Source organism: Thermobia domestica, chromosome 1 (assembly GCF_964235325.1).
Source record: "Thermobia domestica chromosome 1, izTheDome1.hap1.1, whole genome shotgun sequence".
In the NCBI taxonomy this organism is placed as follows: domain Eukaryota; kingdom Metazoa; phylum Arthropoda; class Insecta; order Zygentoma; family Lepismatidae; genus Thermobia; species Thermobia domestica.
Window position 1 is genome coordinate 352099714 of NC_137454.1, and position 9371 is coordinate 352109084.

A 9371-nucleotide genomic window follows, 5' to 3' on the forward strand; every position below is an offset into this window, starting at 1 on the left:
TGCTTGGTTATCTCGATTTAACGAAGCTACCGACGTTTGATATTGTATAAATGCACGATTATAGATCTTAGTAAAGATTTCTCAAGCATGGATCGTATTTTAAATTCCATAATCTAATGATAAGATCATTCACAACAATTGCAAGCACATTGAGCAAATCACAGTTATAATATATCACATCATGTGATATGTATGGTTATTCCTTGGAGTTTAAAATATTGTTGTTAAATATAACATAATAAAATCTAGATATTGGTTTACATGAGATAATATAATTAATTCTGCTTATAAAGATATCTCATTTTTCGTATTTCTTACTACGCATATTGAAATCATCGATATCACATTTATAAAGTAATGTTAAAGCAAAATATTCCCTGTTATTGTTTTTCAGTTGCAGGATCATTGATTGAGCTTAACATATGAAATTAATTATCTTCGTAAGCTTATATTCAAAACTATTACGTTCTCCTGACTGGACTTTAATGTAAAGATAAACTGAATACTGCTTCTGTTCACTTATAGGTGTCATTATGTAACATTACTGAATTTTTTATAGTTCTGTTCATATTACTTGTATGAAATATACTACGTTATGCTTTTACCACCTATTATATCATTTATATTATTGTATGTTTATTATTTCCTTGTTTTGTTTTTCCAATTGTTGGTTTAGTTATATACACAATAAATTTTCTGAAACTTTATCATTCTCAGAATTAATGGACAGGATAACATTAAATTCAAATTATTAAAGCATCATTCTAGGAATAAGTAACTCTAAATGTCGAAGAATACCGTACGATTAATTCCAGAATTTCTTTTCCTTATATCTCTGTTGCATATCTCTACACTCAATCAATTATGAGCCGTATAACGGTATGTGAAACTAGCAATAAATGCTACGCAATATGAGGCCACAATAAGACGGCTATAGAAAGATAATAAAGAATGTCCAAAGTCACAATAGCATCATACTAGTGAGTTGGAACGGAGCTGATAGATGGGGTCAGAGAGAAAGTTCATATAGAGCATCCTTCTACGAAAGTGGTGTACGCTTGTATAGAAGGAGATACATGCAGCGGCGAGCACGTCCTTGATGTCAAATTTCGAACACCTTATCTGATGAATATTATCTTGTCTACATTTACGAAGCGGTATCCAAATGAAGGAATGCAATATAAGACCTGTTTTTGTCGACGGTTCGTCTTCTTTTAGCTGAATATTGACTTGCATGCCTCCATGTCTGCTGCAACAAGTAGTCTTTCTGATAAACCTGGTTTCACTCTTCCTGCACTTGTGGCCACTTTCGTACTAGATAGAAGCTATTGTAGCGAGCGTACTCTTCTGTCATGCATTATTGAACGGCATAAGAATCAAGTGGTATAGTTTGCGCGACCATTGACGATAACGTGCAGTTCGCTCCTAGGCATTGTGGACTTTCTGAACAACAACTGTATCATTACGGATTTTAGGAAATGAGACACTTCCTTTCAAATAGTCAAAATGGTAAATCATATTTCACAAGCATAATACTCGGTCGATATTTCAAACACTCTGCGATACTTCTTCGACGAAGGACGGGCAAGACTGTTACCTTGTCCTGTATGTAATCCTTGCATGTCACTCATCCAATATGACTATAACATGTATGTCCCGCATTTTGGCTTCAGAGCCCAACCTTAAGCTCTATTGATGCATTTTGAAACAACTATATAAAACACATGGAAGAGAATGGCCTCGGAACGTATGTAGAACATCTTCAGTTAAATTCTACGAAGCTATTTTATATAATAGCACTGCGTCTGATTTTCATGTCATACTATAATATTTATCTAAGATACCACGTTCAGGTTTCCTTTTAATCTTAGTTTATTTTTCTTGTGCTGGCATTATTACAAATAGCGGTGTACACGAGCAAAATTAGTGTTTATGAATGTTAGATTCAGTGATTTAACTGTGCGTTAAAACTCCATTAGTCTCAGGTCAGGTAAATTTCTGGAATGCAGAAACAAAATACGCGTGTCGTTTTACTACTACCTTATTATTTTATGGTCAAGAAGATCTAAGAAAACAATTACAACTTTTGATGGTTTTCGCATTTTTTAAAGAACAAGTCGGATGAAACAATATTAAAAATTAGTTTTAATATTTATTACTGGAATACTCAATATTTTGCTCACTAAGTTCTTATCCAAAAATCAATGAATTGACAACTTCCTGCTAAGGTTGTCTTTTTTTCGGTTTGTGGTAACTTCAAGCACAAAACCAGGAAAAACAATAATAAATAATACTGTTTTAGATTTATTCTGACAAGACACTAATTTTAAGAAACGAATAATTTGGGAGAAGTTAAGCATCCTGAGATAAGTTACTCCCCTTCTTGGTTTCGTGTTACATTAAAGGGAAGATCGGATATTTGAAACAATTAATACCATTTTACATGAATATTTTATCTTAATACAGACTTCCAGATATGGTAGTTGCCAGTTATGTGACAAAAGTATACGGAATAAACATTTTCCAGCCAGTGCGATTTTTTAAAGCATAATATGAAGTAATAATAGTTAGTAATAGTAACTTCTACAAAATTTCTGACGTTAAAAGGAAAAAACGACAGGTTGTAGTTTTTAATTAACTTTTTACTACTTATATAATTTTGTGAAGATAGAAAAATCAAATTGAACATCTCTTAAGTTATAATATGAGTAATATTAAATACTAAAGCGATGCTTGTACTAGTATTGGTGGTGACAGTTGGCTAAAGTGATGATAATTCTCTTTATGTTATATGCAATTCAAAGATATCGACAGGAAGCTAGAACGAAGGTATTGAATGAGAACCGTAGAACATAATGTAAAAAATGTTAGTAACTTTTGTTATGTTTCATTTTGTCTTTATAATAACATAACTAATTACAAGCACTCACTCCATAGCAAACTATGAGCTCCCAAAACTTCGGATAAATTGCTTGCAGTTCAAATACTACGTCTCCATAAATTGTATAATATAAACGTATATTAATATTGCAAAATCTGATTTTCTCTTCGTGATAGCAGTGAATTAGTAGCACAAGTAATATTCTCCAGAGCTACAAAAACTCGGCAATCCAGTTTACAGAATCTCATTAGTACACTTTATAATATTTGTTTCACCTTATCAACATAGGCTTACTTTTCGTCGAACGTAATATTCATGAATGGAGAAACTTGTCTCCTGCCAACCTCGTTGCATATAAAATGGAGAGGCGAGATCTTTTATCATTTTACACTTGTTCAAGGCAACTCTAAAGTTAACTCAGAATTGTTTGATTGATTACTTTGAACAAGTTTTTAAAATAAAGTCGGTCATAGAGGGATGATGTCAAAGTTTATAAAGTGCATGAACCTTTATATTCAGAAAGTTTGTGGACGCATCAGGTCTCTCCCTCTCTTTCATCTATTGTGATATTAACATAATGCTCTATTTACTTTACTGTTTGTATGTTTCATTCCATGTTCATTCTCAACTTTATATATGATAAATTTATATTCAAGTATTGTTTACACAACAAAAGTGTTTATTTTTCAATAATTTGTTTCAGTTCATTTTTTTGGGAAATTATGAAGTTCCACTGAAACGAACATTTGGTTCCTCGTTTGGAAGTGTATATCCGTCAGTAGGCAAGGAATACACGATGAAGTCTATTTTAGTGAAAGAGACTGCTGAAGAAGATGTAAAGAACTTGCCTGTAGATTCAAGGAAATGTAGATTTCCAGATGAGAATGAAACCATGTGGGCATTTCCATACTACAGCTTTTCAGCTTGTATTTCGCAATGCCAGGTTGAACAGAAGATGAAACTATGTAAATGCACTGACCGATTGATTGGAAGTGATCCACAAAATGACCCAGGTATTACTCATATAAAAGTTAGCTATAATATAGTTACATTATGCTTCAATAATGTCCAAATGAACATGGGAGTAGCTACGTAATTAGGTGAGCAACTACTAAAAGGTTTTTAGAAGAAAGGTTTAATTTCTTTTTCTTTCTTTTGTCTTTAAAACAATATCTAAATGTTATTAATTATTTCCAACATTGAGATTACAGAAGATTGGAAATCGTATAAGTAGTCCAATTTCATTGGCCTTCGCAAATGAAAATGTAACCAGTGTTAATAATCTAACGTTGTTGGTATCATCCGGAGCCTGTACTTTATTAAATAATCAATACCGTCAATCGACAATAATGAAACGGTGCTGAAAAGCGGGTTCATAATTGTAATATGGTATTATCATCGGAGGGATGTAAATAGGCTTCTGCAGTACATGGTTTGCAATAAATTATGATGTTAACAAGGTTTCAGCCCTGTGAAACATCCAATGGAGTACATGCCATTAAAAGAAGAGTCAAGTTCAAACATACACATAGTTGCCAGTATCATCTGAAAGAAGTTAGCATTGAGATCACATTAAAAATCATAAGAAATATGATACTATAAATGACTAGTATACAGTATTGCTGTGCATGGTTATTCTATTCCAAAGCTGACGTACCCATACCATCAAGCAATGATTATGACGTTGATTGGTGTATAAATCTAGTAAACACTTTGCACTAGAAACTTTAAAAAGAAACATTCCAATTCGATTTCTTCCTACTGATAAATTAAGAGTTTCTTCTGCCTTAATAGCCAGAAATAAACGATTGTGTATATATAGTACGTAAATAAATAATGTGAATTTTAAACCACGACAGGAAGTAATAAAAGATAATTGATTCAAATATATTCAAATTTCAAATATATTGAAATATATTCAATTTAGAACGGAAAACAGATCCCAAAATAGGAAAGCTAATTGACAAGTTGCAAAATGGTGTTGGAGTGATAGGACACCACCCCGAGAAATAGTACATCTACTTTAAATTCATATTAATAACATCTAATCTTTAATTTGCTAACGCGGTTATTGAAAACTTCTCATAATAGCATATTTCACATGCGGCTCGTAGCCAGGAACAGAAGTTTGGAGACACCAATACCATGTTAGAAGTTCCAGAGTAGTAAAAAAAAAAACTCTAAACCGTCGTACATCGAAGATCACTTAAATTTGGTGTGTATGAAAATCATAATTCTCATGATGTCATTTCTCCACGATAATAATAATAATAATAATAATAATAATAATAATAATAATAATAATAATAATAATAATATCATTATACAGGTTGTATAAGAAAGGACTTTACAACTTTGTAAACTCGTATTGGTTTACTCTTTTATCTTGTAGAAATGGTTTTGGTGTCATTTTGTAGCAGAAAACATCAAGTATTGACTCATGTATTACACTATTTGCACCAGAAACAAGCCACCGTAGGCGCTAGTGGCAGTTCTAGCAAAAATGGTTGATTTACTGGTCCTGAGCGTGCTAACTGTGTTTTGGTTTAAAGAATCCAAGTCTGCCACAACTGTGCAAAGTAATTTGTGTACAAAATTTGATAAAGATTCTCCAAGTAGGCCTGCTGTTTATCAATGGTATAAGTGGTTTATTGAAACCGGATGTTAAGTAAGACAACAAATCTTGAGGTCGTCTCCGTACGTCTGAAGATGATGTACAGCAAGCGAGACAAAGCTTGGTGAACAGTCTTACAAAATAAACCTTGCGTACTTCTCGGCAGCTGGGCGTCACACATATGACAGTTGGTGTATTTTGAGAAAACAGTTGCATCTCAAACCATACACATTACAAATGCTGCAAGAATTAATAGACAATCATAGAATTGCTTGAAAATATTTTTTGGCAAGAAATCGACTTTAGATAGGATGTGTGCCGCATCAGTAAAGGAAGTCACATGGAACATCTTTAGTATAAAGCTAAAAGTTTATGTATTTTTGAACAAAATGGAAATAAAAATATTAACGTGTGCTACAAATTTCTAACCGGAATGATTTAGTATCTTAGAAACTTTTCATATTTGGGGGCAGAGCGTAGCTCATCTGAAATTTGTAACACCGTGTATTTAGACAACTCGAGGATGAATTTAACAAATCGTCTTAGGATAAGAAATGAAATACTCAATTACTTTTGGATATTTTCGACATCACACCACAAGCTATTAGGATTCGAAATGGTCTTAATTATAGAAATATACTACATCGTAATGGCACAGAAACTTAACCATTATGGTTATCTAACATCGCAAATAGATGCAGTACTCACATGTAGTTCAGCTCAGTTCAACTCCAAACGATGTCCATTCACTCTCCAATCTTAATCACGACTCCCGATTCTAGTCTTCATCCTCAACCAGCACAACCCCTTTCCGGGATTCAGGTGCTTCCTGGTTGTGGCGAAGAGCTTAGCTCAGGTCTCTTTCTGCAATCTCTTACTTCCTTATTTCCGTATAGGAAAACTTCCTATAATTGTGGTGTGATGCCGACGTTATCTGTTTTTATTTTTTTCTTCTAAGCAGTATGACTATAACTTCCTTGTTTTATAATAAACAACATAAATTAGACAAACACATGTAAGGATTTTGGGTACTTTACATTACCCCTGTCTCGAAATTTTGAGCACGATTCTATGTGCCAAAAAGGAAAAAAAAAAGATTACTGTCCACCTGTATAAACATAAAAAGTAAATAATAATTAAGTTCGTCCATTATCTTCGAACACTCTGTATATATAAAGTTTTCTTTTTACTCGTATGTATGTATATATATTCCACCACCAGCATTGTCCGTCACCAATATTATGAATATATGTTGTTTGTATCACATGAGTATTCTGCTGACAAGTTAATATTACAATAAATGTAGGTTAATGTCACTGCATCCTGTCTGTAAGAAAGAAAAAAAACACATTGTCACAAAACACTTCGCACTCTGAATGAAACAAAACACTCAGTTTATTTCACTAGTTATGTGTGAGTTTGTGTTTTTCGTCATCTGTTCCTTCCTATACTGGAATACATGTTACTTGGAGGTATGTATTCTGTCATATGTATTTAATTGTCATTATCACTGAAGTCCTCACTTCGATAATTAGTAGTAGTATTTAATCCTTTGAAAGCATAGATTCCTCACGATCCTGTTGTTCGGCTCAGTCCACATGGTCCGTTGTTGATATCTGACATTGAAGATAAGGCATCTATGGGAAACTGCTACTGTTGCTGTTCTTTTGTTGATGATGTTGATATGTTGTTGTGTAGGAGTGATTATTGAGTGTTTTTGTTTTTGCGTGTAGTAAATACATTTATTTACAGATATTAAGACAAGCACAACTGTTAAGTCTGCACCATTACTTAGAAGTAGTGAAATGAGTCCCTTTTTAATGTTTGAATAACACGAAGTTAGAAGAAATCATTGACATACCATTAACATTAAGAATTATAGTAGGCGTAGAAGGCTTAATTGTTGGATATACATTTAATGTATCATCATAGAGGTGTATCGAAGAACAATCTGGGGTTACGTGTGAATCTGTTTTTGAAGAAACATATTTGACAGATCGAATATGTGAATTTGAAACGTTATTTGGGGTTAATTTAATTTTGAATAATTTGTATATTATAAATGACAAAATTATTAAACTGATTATTAAAATAGTAATTATAGGGATGACGAAAGTATATGATTGCATTGTGGAGCGTACCTAGAAAGGCAAAAGAAAAAAAAGATTCAGAAAATGAAGTTGTTACTTGGTTATTCTTCTTTGAAATATGCTTAGCATAATTTTAATAATAACCAAATATTTCTTTCTTTTTTTTTCTTTTTTTTTTTAATTAACTAGTTTCTTTGAAGGATGCTTTGCATACCTGTTGCCTAGTTAATCTGCTGTGAAATAGACTCTACTTGAAAATTTGCTTCGCAAAATTTATATTCATAGCCTACTCACGTTTCAATAACAATATTGTATTTCATTGTTTATTTCTTTAATCATTTTCAGGCCTGTGAATATGATTACTTAGTTCAGTTACTGTCTTATTCAGCTTGTACATTTTAATAACTAGAGCTACAATAAGAATTAGTAATAGAAATCCTACTAGTATAAAAATAATTCCAATGCTATAAGTAATATGAGTATCAAAGTGAGCCCATATTGGCATAGTAGGGTTCACTGTCAAATTCGATAGTTGAGAAGAAAGGTTCTGTAATTTATCCAAGTAAAATTGGTTTCCTACATCCCATTGTGAAAATGAAAGATTTATAGGTAACTCTATGTGATGATATGTAACTTCTACGGTATGTCTACTATCTAAGATTATTTGATTTGCAATCACTGAATCGAACGCATTGTAATATAAGAAATAAGCTCTGTGTTGATCGTCTGAATAATTTGAATAAACCGGTGTTTGGACATTTCTAGAGACAACATGAACAGTTGTTAATGCTGAAAACAAAATACCTACTGGAGTGTATAGATAAATAAATTTGGAGTTCGTAGTATACTTTACTATATAATAACGACTAATTAAAAATAATATGAATAAACATTGAAAAAAAATCTTTGAAGATTTTTTTTTTTATTAATGCAATCACTCTAAGTTTGTTGAATGTCTATAAATAGTAAATTCTCTAATTTCCTATATCGCGAAATAAGAAAGTTTTCGGCCTAACTAGCTTATCAAAGAAATAGAATAGTCCCAGGAAAGAAAAATAAGGGTATTGATTCCTTTGTGTTCGAAAAGGAAAACCGTAAGGCACTTACACTCACGGTGTCCGAAGAAGAGAGACTGTTATCGCGCAGTCTATTCGCACTTGCTGAGTGAACAAAAGAAATCAATACGAAAGGCTTTCACCAGAGTGACCTAATATCCCTATTCTAGACTAACATATGATCCTCTTCTTTTCCAATGTACCATCTCGATATTCGTCCAGTGGTTCTTGATTTCGCTTCTATTGGTGGTCATCTTTCGTTGATTGAAGATCTGGTTGACTCTCAAAGTTTCGGCGTGGGAACATCTTAAGTTGATAGTAGAAACTTGTTTCTTCTTTGGGCGTCGTCTGTGTCCACCGGCGTCTATGGGTGTCATCTAGCGTCTTCGCTTGTCCTTTGGTGCTGGTCACATCATTCATCATGTTTCTTAGTTGTAGATGTTGAATTGTTTCCATAGATGCAAATCTTGGAGAATTTTCTTCGTCCCATGTGTTGTGGAGCAAATTGCCTACTTTCCAGGCTAATGGGTGTTTATGTCTCAGCGTCTTCTTCTCTTACTGATGAAATCTTCTTTAAAGATCTGATGTCCACTTCATCACGTTTGGCGTTATTCTTCTTATTTTGATATTCTACGACGATTTTGTTCGCACTGTTAGTGAAACCTACTACTGTAGCTTTCTTGTTATATTTGTGACTGAACACTTCTGGGATCCCTTTCTTTTTCTGATGG